Source organism: Ovis canadensis, chromosome 7 (assembly GCF_042477335.2).
Source record: "Ovis canadensis isolate MfBH-ARS-UI-01 breed Bighorn chromosome 7, ARS-UI_OviCan_v2, whole genome shotgun sequence".
NCBI classification, from domain to species: Eukaryota; Metazoa; Chordata; class Mammalia; order Artiodactyla; family Bovidae; genus Ovis; species Ovis canadensis.
The window spans coordinates 107,508,886-107,524,447 of NC_091251.1; the positions used below are offsets into that span (position 1 = coordinate 107,508,886).

The window sequence follows — 15,562 nt, forward strand, 5'->3', positions numbered from 1 at the left end:
CTTACATTCATGATACATGTTTTTTTTAGCTTTATCTGTGACAAAGTATTTCTTTAAATTTTTTTATGATCAAGTTTTATTGTTAATTTTATATTTCAAAAATGTTTTAAGTGGAAACATGAAATTCAAGTTGTTTCAACTGAATAAGCAAATGAGATGACTAAACCCAGAAAATCAAGAACTGAAATAAACCAACCATAAAATGGGGGGGGGGATATGATTAAATAAAAGAATCACTTGAAAAACTTTAGTTTACCTCTATTAGTTAAGTAGGGAAACTAACAACTCTGAAAGAAAATTGGCCAACAGAATTTTATGGAAACATTTTAATGATACAATGCAAAGATAAGCTAAGAATTTCCTAGGCTGAGAAAGTTTCTTTTTGAGTAGTTCAACTCAGTAGCAAACAGTCATACCAGAAGGTATTGTTTAGAACAACTTTATAAAACCTTAGCAGTTCTCTATGTTGAAGCTCGGAGACAAGGCTACTGGAAAAGCAAAAATTACAACACAAGTAAAACCCATGACTTACGGCTGTACAGAGTGAAGTATGAAGTGTAAAATGAAGTGTTAATTTTGTCAGACCCTTTGCTACCCCATGGATTGTAGCCCACCAGGCTCCTCTCTCCATGGAATTTTCCAGGCAAGAATACTGGAGTGGGTTGCCATTTCCTCCTCCAGGGGATCTTCCCGACCCAGGGATCAAACTCCTGTCTCCTGCTTCTCCTGCACTGGCAGGTGGCCTCTTTACTACTGAGTCAATTGGGAAGTCTGGAGGCTTAAAGTGCCACCTTACAAATCCAAGCTCAGTGCTGTTGCGACTGTACAAAAAACTTAAGTGATAATATATTTGTTCTCATGAAGACTCTAAGTCTTAAAAACTGTCTCTGACCTTCTAAAGAATGCAATTTTATTTTTCTAATATGTGAACAGACGGTAGGAAGTATACATATATGTGCATGCGTGTATATGTACAGTGTACTGGGAAATTATATATAAGTAAATATAAATGTATGCAAATATATATTCCAGTCAGAATCCTATATACTCATTCAATTAAGTTTGTTTTCTCAGATTACAATAGCAATTCTGCCTTCACCAATACTACTGTCAGACATGGAAGGCTGGGGAGCATTTTCCACAACGGTTGTGACCAGGTTTGAATAAATCCCTGAGTAGATCTTTCATCTCTTCTGAAAATGGCTTCTATCTTTACATCACTCCTATAGCATTGCTAAAAGGGCGTCTCTCTCACTCTATCTCGGTGCTGTTGGAGAGTGTTTGCTTCGGGGGTTTTGCCAGCTTCCCTTTGCAACAGCGAGCAACTGCTTAACAAATGGCAGGTCTATGTAAGAGGAAATCTCTGTGGTTTAATGTACTTTTGTTTCTTGTCAGTATGCAACTTCTGTTTTTGTTCGCTTATAATCATCTTGTAACCCACGTGGAAAGTCAAAGAAACCAAGGCTTGGAGAAATGGATATTCAATCAATTACTTGCACACTGCTTTCTCAGTTCTTGGCCCAAAGAGTTTTCCATGAGACACGAGAGTCGAGTTGGTACCTGGGACTGCTGTATGCAGACAGCTGGATATAAAAGAGAGACAGAGAATCCCCTCTAAACTCAAGACCTTGTCAAAAGTTCTTCCTCATCACTTGCATGAGGTCTTCCCTCTAGAGAGAATCTCTTTCAGGCCACTGAAGTACTTTGCATTTACTTCAATAGTTATATTTACCTCATGAGTGTATAATTATTTGGCAATGTGTCTCTACCAGACTGAAAGTTTTGACAAGTTTGGAACTGAGTCTACTCAGCATATACCAGCTATGTGTTTTGTGTTTTCTACAGATGTCTGTTGGATGAATAGATAAACCACATACTGTAGTGTGGTGTTCCAAAGTCAGAAAGATGTTCATTTTATTAATGTCACTGAATCACAAAAACCAAGCCACACTCATAAAACATGTGTCACACACTGCTGCGCTGTTCTGTGCTAAGTTGCTCGGTCATGTCTGACTCTTTGCAACCCCATGGACTATAGTCCACCAGACTCCTCTGTCTATGGGATTCTCCAGGCCAGAATACTGGAGTGGGTAGCTGTTCTCTTCTCCAGGGGATCTTTCCAACCTAGGGATCAAACCCAGTTCTCCTACATTGCAGGCAGATTTTTTTACCATCTGAGTCACCAGGGAAGCCCAAGAACACTGGAGTGGGTAGCTTATCCCTTCTTCAGTGGAAATTCCTGACCCAGGAATGGAACCAGGGTCTCCTGCATTGCAGGCGGATTCTTTACCGGCTGAACTACCAGGGAAGCCGTCACATGTGAGGACTGTTTTATACTCAGGAAAAAAATGAAAGTCACTTTTTTGCAGTATGTGAATCATGGATTTCCTTATGTTGGTTCTCAATGTAAGAGAAAGAATGCATTTCTGTCTGCCTGCTGGAAGAACTAACTCATAAAGTCAACACAGGTGTTCTGAGTATTTACCGGGAAAATAGAAACCTAATACCAACTCAACTTTTGAGACAACTAGATCTAGTCCAGAGACCAATACGAAGATAGCTACTGTCACTCTGAGGGAGAATGAAATGAACACCATACTATCAGAAAGCCATGAAAGAGAGATAAAAGTAAGAAGTCCTGAGTGTCATCTTTCCAGAGGGAAGTTGGCATTCTGAACCAACCACACGTGGCAGTGAGGATTGAAACAGAAAGGGATGTTAGAAAAGAACAGAATTTGGAGAATGACTGAGTTTGGAAAGATGGGTTAAAAATACGCTCCCAAGAGGAGATGGTTGAACACTCTCCTAAGGACATAGATACAGGCAGAATTTTTCCTGGGAGATAATTCCTGGGTGAATTTGATATTTGGGGTGTTGATGAGCCCCCTGCATACTTATTTTGCTCTTTCAAAAATTCTAAATTCATGAGCGTGGGCAGAAACTAGTAACTCATTTCCAAACAACAGAGCATGGAAATGGACGAATAATCCTATCGTGGAGAAACCTTGCACACGATCTCTTAAGGAGTAGTGACTTTTCCATTCGTGGTGTCATGATGATGTCTTCTCTCACCTGACAAGATGTGATGAGAATGACATTCCACCTCCATGGTATTCATTCCCCAAAGCCATAGAGTCTAATCTGGGGTCTGGTCATGAGAAAACATCAAACAAACCCAGACTGAGAGACAGAATAGCTGACTTACTCATTCAAAACTCTCAGGGTCATGAAAACAATGAAAGAGAGAGCAACTGAGCAGAGCACAGGAGATGCGATTGCTAAGGGCAACGTGGTAACCTAGCGGAGATTCTGAAACAAAGGACATTAGTGGGAAAACTGATGGAATAGGAATGAAGTCTTCAGTTTAGTTAGTAGCAACGCAACAGTGTTGGTTCTTCCTTTTGATAAATGGGCCAAGCTGATCTAAGACGAAAACATCAGAGGAAACTACCTTTAACTTGATGTACCTTCCCTATGTTCTGAAGGCTGACGCTGTAGGATATAATGATACTACTGTTACCAACAACAGCAACTGAAATTTCTGAAGCACTTTCACAAACACTGACTCATGATTTGACAATATTATAAGGCTGGTAGAACAAATGTGATGTCCATTTCATAAATGAGTGGACAGTGGCTTGAAGCTGAATTTACCCAGGATCAAAAATTTTAGTGCCTTTGGGCTTAAACCATGATCTTATGAATCCAAATTCTATGTTATCTTTACTTTAACCAAGTATCAGAAAGAAAAGTTAATGCACATGTGCAGAGGAGGAGGGAAACAGAAACGTGGAGAGGAGGCACTGAGGGATTTGAAACGATTAAGTTTCTATTGAAAACTCTACTGGAGATTCAAGTCCTAAGTACAATTAACGCTTTCTGGTTTTTGAAGCTCACAAATTTGTTTTTTGCTTCTCTCCGTCTCTATACTTGTGTATTAGTGATAGTTTCTCTATAAAAATAACCTAATTATCACAGTTTTGTGAGTCTGCAAAACTACTATACTCTGGAGCCCCTGAACCACATTAACTGTTCTTTTACTTTGCTTCCTCTGGCCTCACCATCATACTTTTCTAGAGCTGACTCATGGGTCATGTGCCTAAGAAATTTCATATATTTGGTGTGGTATTTTCCATACTTCATTTTCCTTGTCTGGATTACACAACAGCACCAGCAGTCTTTAATGGGAGTATGCTCACAGGACAGTCTCTTCTTATACTTTAGAAACACCACTCGTCTGTATGCAAATTCTGGACATCTGCAAGCATCCCCCTCTCCCTTTCTCAGTCTCATTCATTTTCCAGCAGCATCCATCAGAAAGTAAAACCTGGACAGGCTTCCGTTTGCCTTGAAACAAAAATGCATCCTTAAAGATGAAATCATTATACTGTCATATCACAGGGAGGCTTTCAAAGAACCTCCTGCGGATACTTGTGTTCACTCTCACACACGGAGATGGCTGTTTAAAAGCAGGTCGATGAATACTCTTCCTAAACTGTGGTCTCCCGAGTTGCTGCTGCAGCCTGAGGAATTATTCCTATGCTTTGCTGCCACCTTGGCAAACTAGAAGGATTTACAACGGAATTCTGTACCCAGCGGGCTGGAAACAGCGTTCCCATTGACGAGGCGGGCTGGCCTGGCTCAGAGAGGCGGTTGAAACGGCCTTTATGCAGCAGAGAGAAACTGGGAACATCTATCCTCCGGTGGATTTCCTCTATTTAAAATAACTCGGGTTCGGCAAGATTCAAGTGTTCTTCTCTGAATGGCTTTTAAAGACTCGGTCTCTCTTCAGTTCGAAATGGAGATGGGGAAGGAAGGAGTCGGTTGGGGACGGCTGAGTGTGCGCTCTGAGTGGCCCTTTGGAGGCCGACGCTGACAGCGAGGCGCTCTGTTCCGTTTTCTCTCGTCTAACCTTCCATTTCGCCTCCATGGGATTGCTCGCCTCCAACTTCAGTTAACTTCTTGGGAGTCCGGAGCACTTACTGGAAGATGTTTACAAAATGCGAAGCATCTGGGTGGCCAAGGCGGAGGCTCATATTCCCTTTTTATAGCTTCCAAAGAAACTGGGGAAATAAGCATTAAAATCCGGGTTCTTAAATTTGACTGCTTTCCACTTCGGGACTCATATTTTTTGCATCGTCATTCTCTTCCGTGTTTGCCTTGTTGATTCCATTCTAAGGCGCGGGCTCTCTGTGTGTCTTCCCCCGCCCCTCACCTCTTTCCCCATTCAGGTCTCAAAAATCCCTTACCACTCCCCCGCCCCGCGCCCGGCTTCCGATCTCTTAATCTTATTTGAATATGTTGTGGTCTCTGAGCTGCTGCAGACACTGGGTGGCTGGGAGACCCCTTTCCTTGCGGCTTCTTTTCAATTTGCCGTGAGTGGGTGGATGCCTTCTACAATCCGTCTCGCACACGCCAAACAGTTAAAAAGCCGGAGTCAGAAGGAGCAGAGAGTTCCACAACTTCAAAGCACGGTCTAGGAAAGGAAATAATCCTGGGGTCCCGAGTAGGAGAGGGGAGGGGGCAGGGGAAAAAAAAAAGGAATAAAACCCAACTTCGCTGGCAACTCCAATAAATCTAGTAACTGTTGGCAAAAAAAAAAAAAAAAAAAAATTCCGAGGGAGGGCTGGGTCTGGTCCGGATGAAACGCTAGGGCTCCTTCCCATGCCGGAGACGGGCTCTGGAAGCCTGCCACTGGCGTCCTGCCACGCGAGTGCCCCCAGACAGGAACACACCCACTGGAAACGCACGTGAACAAAGCTCGCTGCCCGGCAGCCGCCGCCTGCGGTTTCCTCGTGGATCACAGCTTCTCCAGGGAGGAGAGCAGGGCGCGCACAGGGTTAAGTTAGCTCCCTCCCCGGGAGGAGGGACAGGCGGCGGAGAGGGAAGGCGGCTCTCAGTCCAGGCCGGGTACCTGCGAGTTAGTTGTACGTTCGAAACCCTTCGCGGTCGCTTGCGAGGGTGATATCTTCCAGTCTCACCGCGAAGGAACCAGGGGGCTTGGAGAGCATTCCAGCGGCCGGGCGGTCCCCGCCCCGGGGGGGTCTCTGGCCTGCGGTCCCGCGCGTCCAGGAGCCGAGACGCGCCAGCTCCGCGCCCACCGCCGCGTCCGCCAGCCCAGGGATCGGGTTGGCAGTTCTCAACGATGGGCAGGAGGGACCTTGGCGGCGACCCCTAAAATAATACCATGCCCCGGGAGCCCCGCTGCTGTGGAGCCAGCTCCTTCCCTTCCCACCTCCCTGACCCTGTCGGATTCGGATGAGCGCAGTGCGAGGAGCTGCGGCCGCCAGGTAAAGGGGCTGAGGTGCCAGGTGGACTTTGCCAGAACCGACCTGCCGCTCTGCCAACACCACGGTCTCTTAAGGGGGGTTGTAATTATTATTATTTAATCCGCTGGGGGTGATCTTTGGGGTAGCATGCTTTAAGCTTTATCTTTCATCCACCGAAAGAACAGACTGCTTAACTCTCCCCCGATTTCAGAGAAGAGAAATCTAGCTGCAGGTCGAACCTCCCTCCTCTAAGGAGTTTTCTAACTGAGCTCTGGGTCAAGACGCAAGTGAGCTAGTCCCCCCGGAGCATCGATCCTAAATTGGGGTTTCTAGATCCACTAAGCTTGCCTGAATCCAACCTCTCATTTCCCCAGGATGAACGCTAACTTCTGAGAGAGCAACGCTCCCCTAGGCCCCCACCCTGCACACGCTCCATCTGCTGGTACTGTCACCAGCGTTATCATCAAGCGGTTGCAGCTACAACCACCAGCTTGCCCCCTGCCCGCAACCGGGGATCCATGAGTGGCTAACAAGATGCGGAGGGTGCTGGTTCGTTGGGCCACAAGTTACTCCCCCGCCCCCCCCCCCCCCCCCCCCGGCCCCAACACCTAACCAAGTCTTTCTCCAGCCGTGCGGACTTCATCGGTCTGGCACTGAGTTCCCTCCAGCGCGTCTTCTAGGCGCGCCAGTGGGGACGGCGAAGGCGGGAGTAGCCCACCGAGCTAAACTGGGATTGCGTTCCCGACTCCGGGTGCGCGGAGCGCGGGGAGGGGAGCAGTTAACGCCTCCCAGCGCTGGGTTGAGAGGCGAATCGGACAGCGAGGAGCTCGCGAGTGGAGCCTCGCCAGCCGCCACCGCGCCCCAGCCTGGAAAGATGCCTCCTCCGCCACGCCGACCGGTCTCGGGCTTGTCCCCGCTCTTTCAGCGCCGGCGCGATCACTTCTCATTTGTAATCAGGCCCAAGATCAAGGTTGCCGGTTGAGGTCGGGACAATAACCAGGGAAAGGAAGTATCCGGAGAGGGTGCCTGGGGCGGGCTGAACCCACACTTGATGTCCAGTAAACTCCTGGAGCGCCTGGGGCTCCGGCCGGCGGCGGCGGGGGGTGGAGGAGGAGGCCACCGCTGCTGTGGTCTCTGGGGCTCTGATGCTGGCACCTCCCAGCAAGATGGCACTCACTGTCAGCCGTCGTCCACTTAATTCCCCCAGCCAACCCCCAACCCGGGATGTGTATGAATCACACACTGAGTTTGGGGGAGGAGAGCGGCTTTGTCATCTGTAAGGCAAACGCATTTTACGGGGCCACCTTCTCAGAAGGCAACGCGGGAGCAGCGGCCCGCGGGCACGACCTGGGGTCGTGTGTGCGTGAGTGTGTCAGCGCGTGTGCCAACGTGCGTCTCGAGCATGCGTCTGGGTGGATCTCGGCGCGGCTTCTGCTTGAGAGGCACATTGGGCCTTCCTCCAAGCCTGCTTAACTCGATGGAGGCGCTCACGAAACGTGAAGGCGGTAGACACAACAGGGATGCGAAGGAAATAAAAACAATTAGGAGAGTGGTGCCAAGTGACTCAGACTCCGAACCGAGGACGGGTACATCAAACCCGGGTTGCCGGTGGTCACCGCCCCTGCCTAACTCTTCTGCCGCGATAGCCGAGAGGGTCCCTCGGGAGCTGTTCCCGAGCCGCCTTCTAGCTCGGGGGCTGCTTCCCGCCCGGCCCCACCGACGGCGCGTCTCGGCGCGGCCCCGCGCTTGGCGCGAACTCGTTCTCCCTCTTCTGTTCAGCTTGAGTCTCTCTCTAGACTTGTTAAAACATGACAGCAACTTACTGGAGGCAGGAGGAACCTTAATGAAGTGAGAGAAGAGAAGCAGCTTCCCCCGCCCCCCGCCCCCTCTTTTCCAAGAGAGACGTGGACCTGGTTTTCTTACATTCCTCTTTAACCTTTGCAAAGAGATCGCCGAGTGGAAACTGAGTCTGTATGCAAATCAAGCTTTTTTTTTTTTTCCGCTGTCAAACCTGTTCCCTAAACGATGCGTCTGAAAGTGGTCGTTGCTTGTCATCTGTGGGGACGACGAGCTCGTTCAAGCGGCCAGGGTGCAAGGAGAAAATTGGGGTGTTTGAATTAATTAAACTTTGGATTATTTCCCGGTTGAATTATTTAAGAAGATCAGGGATCAGGGAACTAGGGGTGGCGTAGGGGGCAACTCACCAAGGTTGCCTGCATTTGAAATTACGCCATCTTGGTTGAAAGATGTTGTATTTTTTACCCTCTAATCTCCCGTTTCGATCATTCCTCAGCGTCTAAATCCTAGATCAGCTGGTTTAGAAGGACCACGCCGGGCGAGCAAGGAGGGAAATCAAGTTTCGGCCGTTCCGACGGTGGCCACATCCTTCAGAGATGGGGTGGGAGGGTGCAGGGGAGAGAGGGAACCGGGAGGGCGGGCGCCGTCCGGGCGGCACCCGTGGGGTTGGCCCCTGAGCTCGCCGTGCCACGCGCTCCAGGGAGGACAGGGTTAACGGCCGCGGCTGACTTTGCCTCTTGGAAAGCTTGGGGTTGCAGCCGCGCCTCCCGAGCATTCTTTAAACCAGAAATGTGGGAGGGACTCCGAGAGGGTGGGCGGGGGGGTGAGAGGGAGGGAGAGAAAGAGGACTCGAGGAGGGGAGCGCGCCAGAGCGCCGGGGACCGAGGCAGAGGAGGAGCGCGGCAGCGGCGGAGGCGACCCCGCGAATTCCTTCCAGTAAACACCTCCTGGGGGTGTCCGGAGGGCTGGGGGTGGGCGCCGCGGCGCCTACATTAGCCCGGCCGGGCTGCGCCCAGGCGGCAGTCGGGTCGGAGCCGCCGCCGGACTCAGCGCCCCGCGCTCCGCGCTGCGCCCCGCGCCCTGCTCTGCGCGATCGGCTCCCCGGCGTCGGAGGCGCACCCGCCCGCCCGCCCGGCTCTCCGGCCGCCCTCCCCCGGGCTCCTCCGTCTCCAAGGAGCCGCGGGCGCTTCGGAGCCGCTCTCCGCCGCGGTCCCCCGCTCCCCCGCCTGCTTGCGGGGCGCGTGGGCTCGGCGGGGGCGGAGAGCGGGAGGCTGCAGGCGGGCAGAAGAGGCGGGGGCCGCGGCGGCCGGAGCCGGGAGGAGAGTGGCATGCCCGAGCCCCGGAGGCGGAGGTGGCGGAGGCGGCCGCGGGGAGACGATGCCGCGGCTCCGTAGGGGAGGAAGGCGAGAGCGAGCCAGGCGAGCCGGGCGCCCGAGCGCCCGCCGGCTGCGGGGAGGCGCACGTCGCTCCGAGGCTCCGGCCTCCGCACCCCCGCGCCCCGACGCTGCGGGCGACAGGGCCGGGCTCCGGCAGGCGCCGCCGTCGCCGCCGCCGCCGCCGCCACCTGGAGGACGGAGCAAAAGTTTGGATCTGGGGAAGGACGCGGCGCCGAGCGGGATTCCTACCGGGGCCGCCAGGAGACCTCCAAAACCTTCGCAGGTAACGCGCACCCCCGACCCTCTCCTTCCCGGCGGGTCCGCGGGATCCCGCTCCCTCCCCTGACGCTCGCCGGATCCGGCGGAAAGTCAGACCCAGGCGAAGTTCTAGATCCCCGGGAGTGGGCACCCAGCGCGGGGAGGTCTCCTGGAACGTGGGCGAGATCTCCGGCGCTTCTTCGCGCCGGGTGGGCAGCTGGGCTGGGAGGCTAGCCTCCCCCGAGGACGGGTGGGAGCCCTCGGCCCCAGCTGGTGCCTCATTTTGGAGCCCGGGGGACATTTACAATCTTTCTTCAACGGCTTCTCCAGTCCAGGGAAATGCTGCGTAGATTTCACTCAGTCCCGTCCTCACCCTCCTACTCTCTCACCCCGATTTAGTATCTTTTAAAAACGATACGAGCCCATCCTCATTCGCCTGCCGGGTTGAGCTGATGCCAGAAAGCTACTTGGCAGGGAGGGGGCGAGGTGCGACAAGACGGAAGCAAAGGGAGCATGTATTTTTCACTCTTTCGCATTCCCAGAGCCCTGCCTCCCTCCTTCCATTCACCTTCTGGCGTCATAAAATAGGAACTTTGGAAGTCTCATTTTGATTGCAGAAGGGTCAGAGGAACCATGTTAGCCATTGTTGGTATGGATGTGCAGTGATCGTCTGCCCGGGTGTGTGAGTGTGTGTGGAGGGCGAGTGGCGTTGCGGAGAGGCCGGTTTTCCTCGGTGGCCTGATGCACAGTGGCGTGGGGGGTAGTGAGTGGTCGCGTGTATGCTCCAAGCCGCGGGGAGCGGATTCACGTTTCCTGAGCAGCAACCTCTCTTATGCCGGTCAAATAGCTCCTGCGTCTCACCCTGAGAGCAAAAAGGGTCCAGCCCCAACTCCCCGACGCCCCTTTCCCCCTAGTCGAGTTTCCAGTTTCCAAGCATCTCGGCGTTTGTTGCTCCATCATCTTTCTTATGATCCTTATTTATTCACCTGGAAAACTCCTCCTGCCTTCTCTTGTAAATGGAAATCAGTCTCTGAGAGCTCTTGATTAATTTTAGTGGAGGGAATCTCTTGTAAAGCTTCCAGTAAGCTAATCAAGTACAAGGCACAAATCCGTGTAAATGCTCGCGCAGGAGTGCAAGGTGCTGATTAGATTTCTTTACATGCTGCATTTGGTATGCAAAGCCTCTTCTAAATGGGAGCCCTTGCTCCCCACTCAGCTGGGAGACTCTTTAATCACCCAGGGTCAGGGAGCTTTGGGGGCATGTCCACTGGCTCACAGGCTTCTTGCTAAATTTATTATGCCTAACTTCTCCCAGCCAAAAGCTAATATGATGGCGACCTTCCTTCTCCCGCCGATATTATCTATGGACTTCAGCTCTGTGACCTTATTACATCTCCAGCTAAAAGATGACCCCCACCCCCAAACATTTTAAGGTAGATAGAATGCAGGTTGGCATGTGTCTGGGGATGTATTTGGTCCTTGCAGTATGAATCAGTATGAAATGTACAATTTTAGGTTAGTATCTGAGGTGTTAGCCCTGGGCTTTTTTTTTTTTTTAAATCACTGAGCAACATGCCAGATACATAAGATTGACAGGCCACCATATTAGATGAGAATCAGTCTTTGACTAAAGAGTCTTCAGGGCATGATATGAAAAGTTGCTTATTCGCCTATCATGTCACTAGTCCCCCAGTCCAACTTTTCTGCCTCCCCTCATCAGAACCCCTGCATCAGAAGTGCAGAAAGGGTTAAACCATTTATGGATTATTAATAATCACATGGATGACCGTGCAACACCATACTGTCATGTTGAATTGCAAGGGTCTGTTACTGGAGGAGGTTGGAAAATGCATTTTCAAACATCACTCCATGTCTCATGGCAGTAGGTACAAGAAATTGGAAAAAGAATTGAGCTATCTGTACTGTACCAGGCCTATTACAAACCTAGCATGGAAGGAATGTTATTTTTTTGTTTTTTCTTTTTTTAAGATGCCTGTTTCTTAACACTTCAGTAGCCTCATTGCAGTTTTAGAAATTCCTGGGGAAGCTTTTAACGCCAGAAAGTAGATTTCCAAATGATATCCTGCTGCGCTGCCTCAGGTTCCCCCAAACAGGCATGGCTGTTCCTGTATGCCAGGTTTCAGACACTGTGATCTTATCCGGGTTTGCCTTTGACCGCCTGGATCTAATTTGAACCTCCTCTGATACCATTACATTTATATTCTGGCCTGCTGGAGAGTTTGATTTAGGATTTAGCCACATCTCCCGAAAGCAACTTTCTATCTTCCAAGTCTGAAGCTTGGTTTCAAGAAAGGCTTAAGCATGTAGAAGTGCAGAAGCCTTATTCTGTAGAGACCTGGTGTGAACATTCCTCTTCCTGACTCTTCAGCTTTATGCTCTGCAAGGAAGAATTGCCACTTCCGCGGTCCCCAGTGTCTGAAGTTAAGAAAACAGCAAGGGTGCCTGGCAGCTCTCTTTTGGTTTTGCTCTGCTTAGAAGATGCAACAAAGGTCAAGGTGATGTGATTTCATTTCCATTCAGGTCAGACCTTTCTGGATAACCGTCTTTCGGTATCTTTAATTTCTATTCAAGTTCATTTTTCACTAGATTACTTTAATAACTTTGTGGTTTCTGCCACAGCGATTCAAATCCAGGCCATTAGTGACCTCTATCTGTGAGAAGTGAAAACTCATTGTTTTTCTTTCTTCTCATCAGAATCTACAGATTACATGGGTGTGTTGGGGCAGGGTTGGGGGGTGGTGAGCAACAGCTCTGTAGTTCTGAGTATTTAGATTTTCCGACTTGATTTTTCTGTTGCACAGTTCAGTATGGGTAATGATATTTAACAACAGTAATAAAAATGTTACAGGCTAATAGGCTACTAAATGGTTATTCCATATAGCATCGACAATGTGATCAACGTAAATAAAACACCAGTGCTGTCTATTGCCAATAAAAGCACTGTACAGTTAGGTAGACTAATGTTTAGAGACTCACAAACTGCTGGATGTAAGTGAAGCTTTATTGCCCCAGAGTGCTTACATAACAAGGGAAACTTGAGACAAGCTCAGAACATATATGTGGGAACTAGACTTCATAGTAGCGGTGCGTGTATGTCTTTAAATTCAGCGGTGCTTCTGCTGTGAACTTATGGTCCAAATCAAGGGCGAGGTGGGGTGTGAGAAGGGTGTCTGTAAACAGATGGTCTTTCAAGGAGACTTTTAAAATCTCGTTCCTAATCCAGCTTTGTCTTCTGAGCATTTTCGAATCAAAATTTCCATTTGAGCTGATTATCCTAAACAGTAATTGAAGACAAAGTTTACTGACTTTCTTAGGTGGGTGGATACCATTATCTGACATTTTCCAGATGGTTTTTGATCTCTTGGTATTTGGGAATATAGAATTTTTAGGAGGCTTTCTTTCTTTTCCCCTGGGCAGATTTTATACCGAAGACATTTTTAAAGACCAATTATTATTATCATTATTATTTTTAAAGTTAGACAACCGTTATAATATCCCAACTTTATTACTTTTCCCCACCCTCCAAATTGCCTTGCTTTTTTTAAAGTTACATTCTTTTCTTTTTTCAAAACTGCATGTTGGGGATCAGAGTAAGGTTATCAGTATCTTTTTACTCCTTTCATCAACATGACTTCCATTTAAATATCTGTTTTTAGTAAAACATACACAGGTACACATCAAGGGCCATTTTAAGACAGAGATTCTTTTCAAGGTTTGAAATATGTTTCTTTTTAAAAGATTCTGACACAAATATTGTAATAAAAATATCCTGTGTTCTGATGAATACAGAGACTTATTTCAGTCGCACGGAACAGTAAAACACTGTATTAGTAAAATAATCAGTGGTATTTTCAGTACATGGTCAAATCTGTTAGAACCTTCTTGATTTTTTTTTTTTTTCTTTCCCCTTGGCGAATTTCACATCTACTGGTCTTTTTGGTTTACTTTGATTCTTTCTACTGTGGCTCTTTGAAGTGATTCAAAATTAAACAGTAGCTACTTTTTTGGGAAATTCTTCATGTTATATTCAGGATTCCAGAGGAGTTAATGATGCAGAAAAAGTCCTGTAAAACATCTTTCTAAAAGAAGTCCTTCTCTTGCAGGCTCCCCACTTACTGGCCTGCTGTACCATTTGCAGTGAGTTGGAACTCCGATATTTATTTATCTTTCAAATACCACCTCTAACTTAATTTAATGGGGGTGGGGGGTGTTCCCGCAGAAGAGTGTAACGCCATGTGTCATCTGAACAAAGCTGTGTCATTTTCATGGACCTGTCATAAGGGAAGGTCACCGAAAATATTCCTGTATAATTTGGGAGGTCAAACGGCCACAGCTAGGTTTCTCAAATACCTGTCAATTATTCCGCAGATACTCAATAAGGGCACATGTTTTTCCAGCAGTTCAGTGGTTGAAAACCTTTTTTTTTTTTTTTTTTGAGGCATTTTCAAAATCAATCTGGGATGCTCTTATCTGTTCAGCGCTCATTAGAACTAGGCAGTTTTTCTCACTTTCTTCCCAGGTTGGTTTTAAGGGAATGAGCGAGAACCTTGGCAAAAGTTCCTCTGTTTCTGCTCAATTCACAGGTCACGTGCTGTATTTCAGTTCTCTTTATTAGAGCTTTCAAGAAACAGATAAAAGGATCTTCCAACTGAACCTTCTAAGGACCCGAGGGCTTTCCGATTTAAACCCACCGAAAAATACCAGGTCTCCAGGTTCACCAGGGCCATTGGGTCTCAGGACACCGACACCTCCTTCCACGGGAGCGGCAGAACAGCGGCTCCTAAAACTGGTTCACCAATACAGAGGTCATACGGCTGAATGGAAAACATTAGACTCATATCCGTCCCAAAATAGGCCCACACGCTGGTGTCACTCTCGGCCCCAGCTGCCCGCGCGCGTCACTTTCATTACAGTCCAGTGTCAGGATAGCCTGTGCGAGAGTTCTCCCTTCCACTTGACTCCAGAGCTTGGACTCGAGGGCTTTTAATATTCCTCACGGGCATTAGGTTAAGAGATGGTGAAGGTGAGGGGGTGGAAGTTCCAGAAAACTCTGTTTAGACCCTGAAGCATGATATCGATTTTATTCTTTCTTTGTTAAATGCTTTGTATGGTGGTGGACGTCACGTGATATGAAGCCTGCTGCTTTAGCCACACTTCACTGTACAGTTCAGTGGCGCTGGGTGCGGCCTCCCTGCTGTGCAGCCCTCAACATCATCCATCTCTGCGAGTTTTCACTCTCCTAACCGGAATCTCTGTGGCCATTCAACACTAACTCCACCCCCACCCCCACCCCCCACCCCCACCCCCCACCCCCACCCCCACCCCCCACCCCCACCCCCACCCCCACCCCCACCCCCACCCCCCACCCCCACCCCCACCCCCACCCCCACCCCCCCAGGCCCCTGTCACTTACTAATGTACTTTCTGACACTATGGATTTGAATATTCTAGGTACCTCTTCTAAGTGGAGTCAAAGCAGTGTTTATGGCACTGATTTTAAAACACATTCTTCCCAATCATTTCTCCCCCTCTTCTGTTATGTGCTCATATAGAGGATTTCATGTCTTCTCCACAACTTCCTCTTCTGTGAGTTGGTCCCAGAAAGCCCCACCCACCTGGCTTCTCATTGGGTAACAGGAGCCAGAAGGAAGTTGAAGGCTAAGGTTGCACAGACTCCTCCCTTAAACCATTTGACTTTGTGCAGAATCATGAATATTACGTTTAATTACCTAGATGTTGAACTCTCTGATTCAGTTCAGAAACTTCCTTCTCTACAAACTCAACCAAAATGATCAGAGGTGGATTTAAAAAAGAAAAAAATTAAAACTGTTAAAAAAAATC

At 48.8% G+C, this 15,562-nt stretch overlaps 1 protein-coding gene across 1 annotated transcript in view; it reads left to right on the forward strand.

The window, feature by feature from the left end:
• Nucleotides 1–5,818: 5,818 nt before the first annotated feature.
• FLRT2 (fibronectin leucine rich transmembrane protein 2) overlaps nucleotides 5,819–15,562 on the forward strand; it is a 106,871-nt gene continuing 97,127 nt past the window's right edge. The window contains exon 1 of the mRNA XM_069595232.1: nucleotides 5,819–6,290. The gene's annotated coding sequence lies outside the window, so the exon portion shown is untranslated. The remainder of the gene's footprint in view (nucleotides 6,291–15,562) is intronic.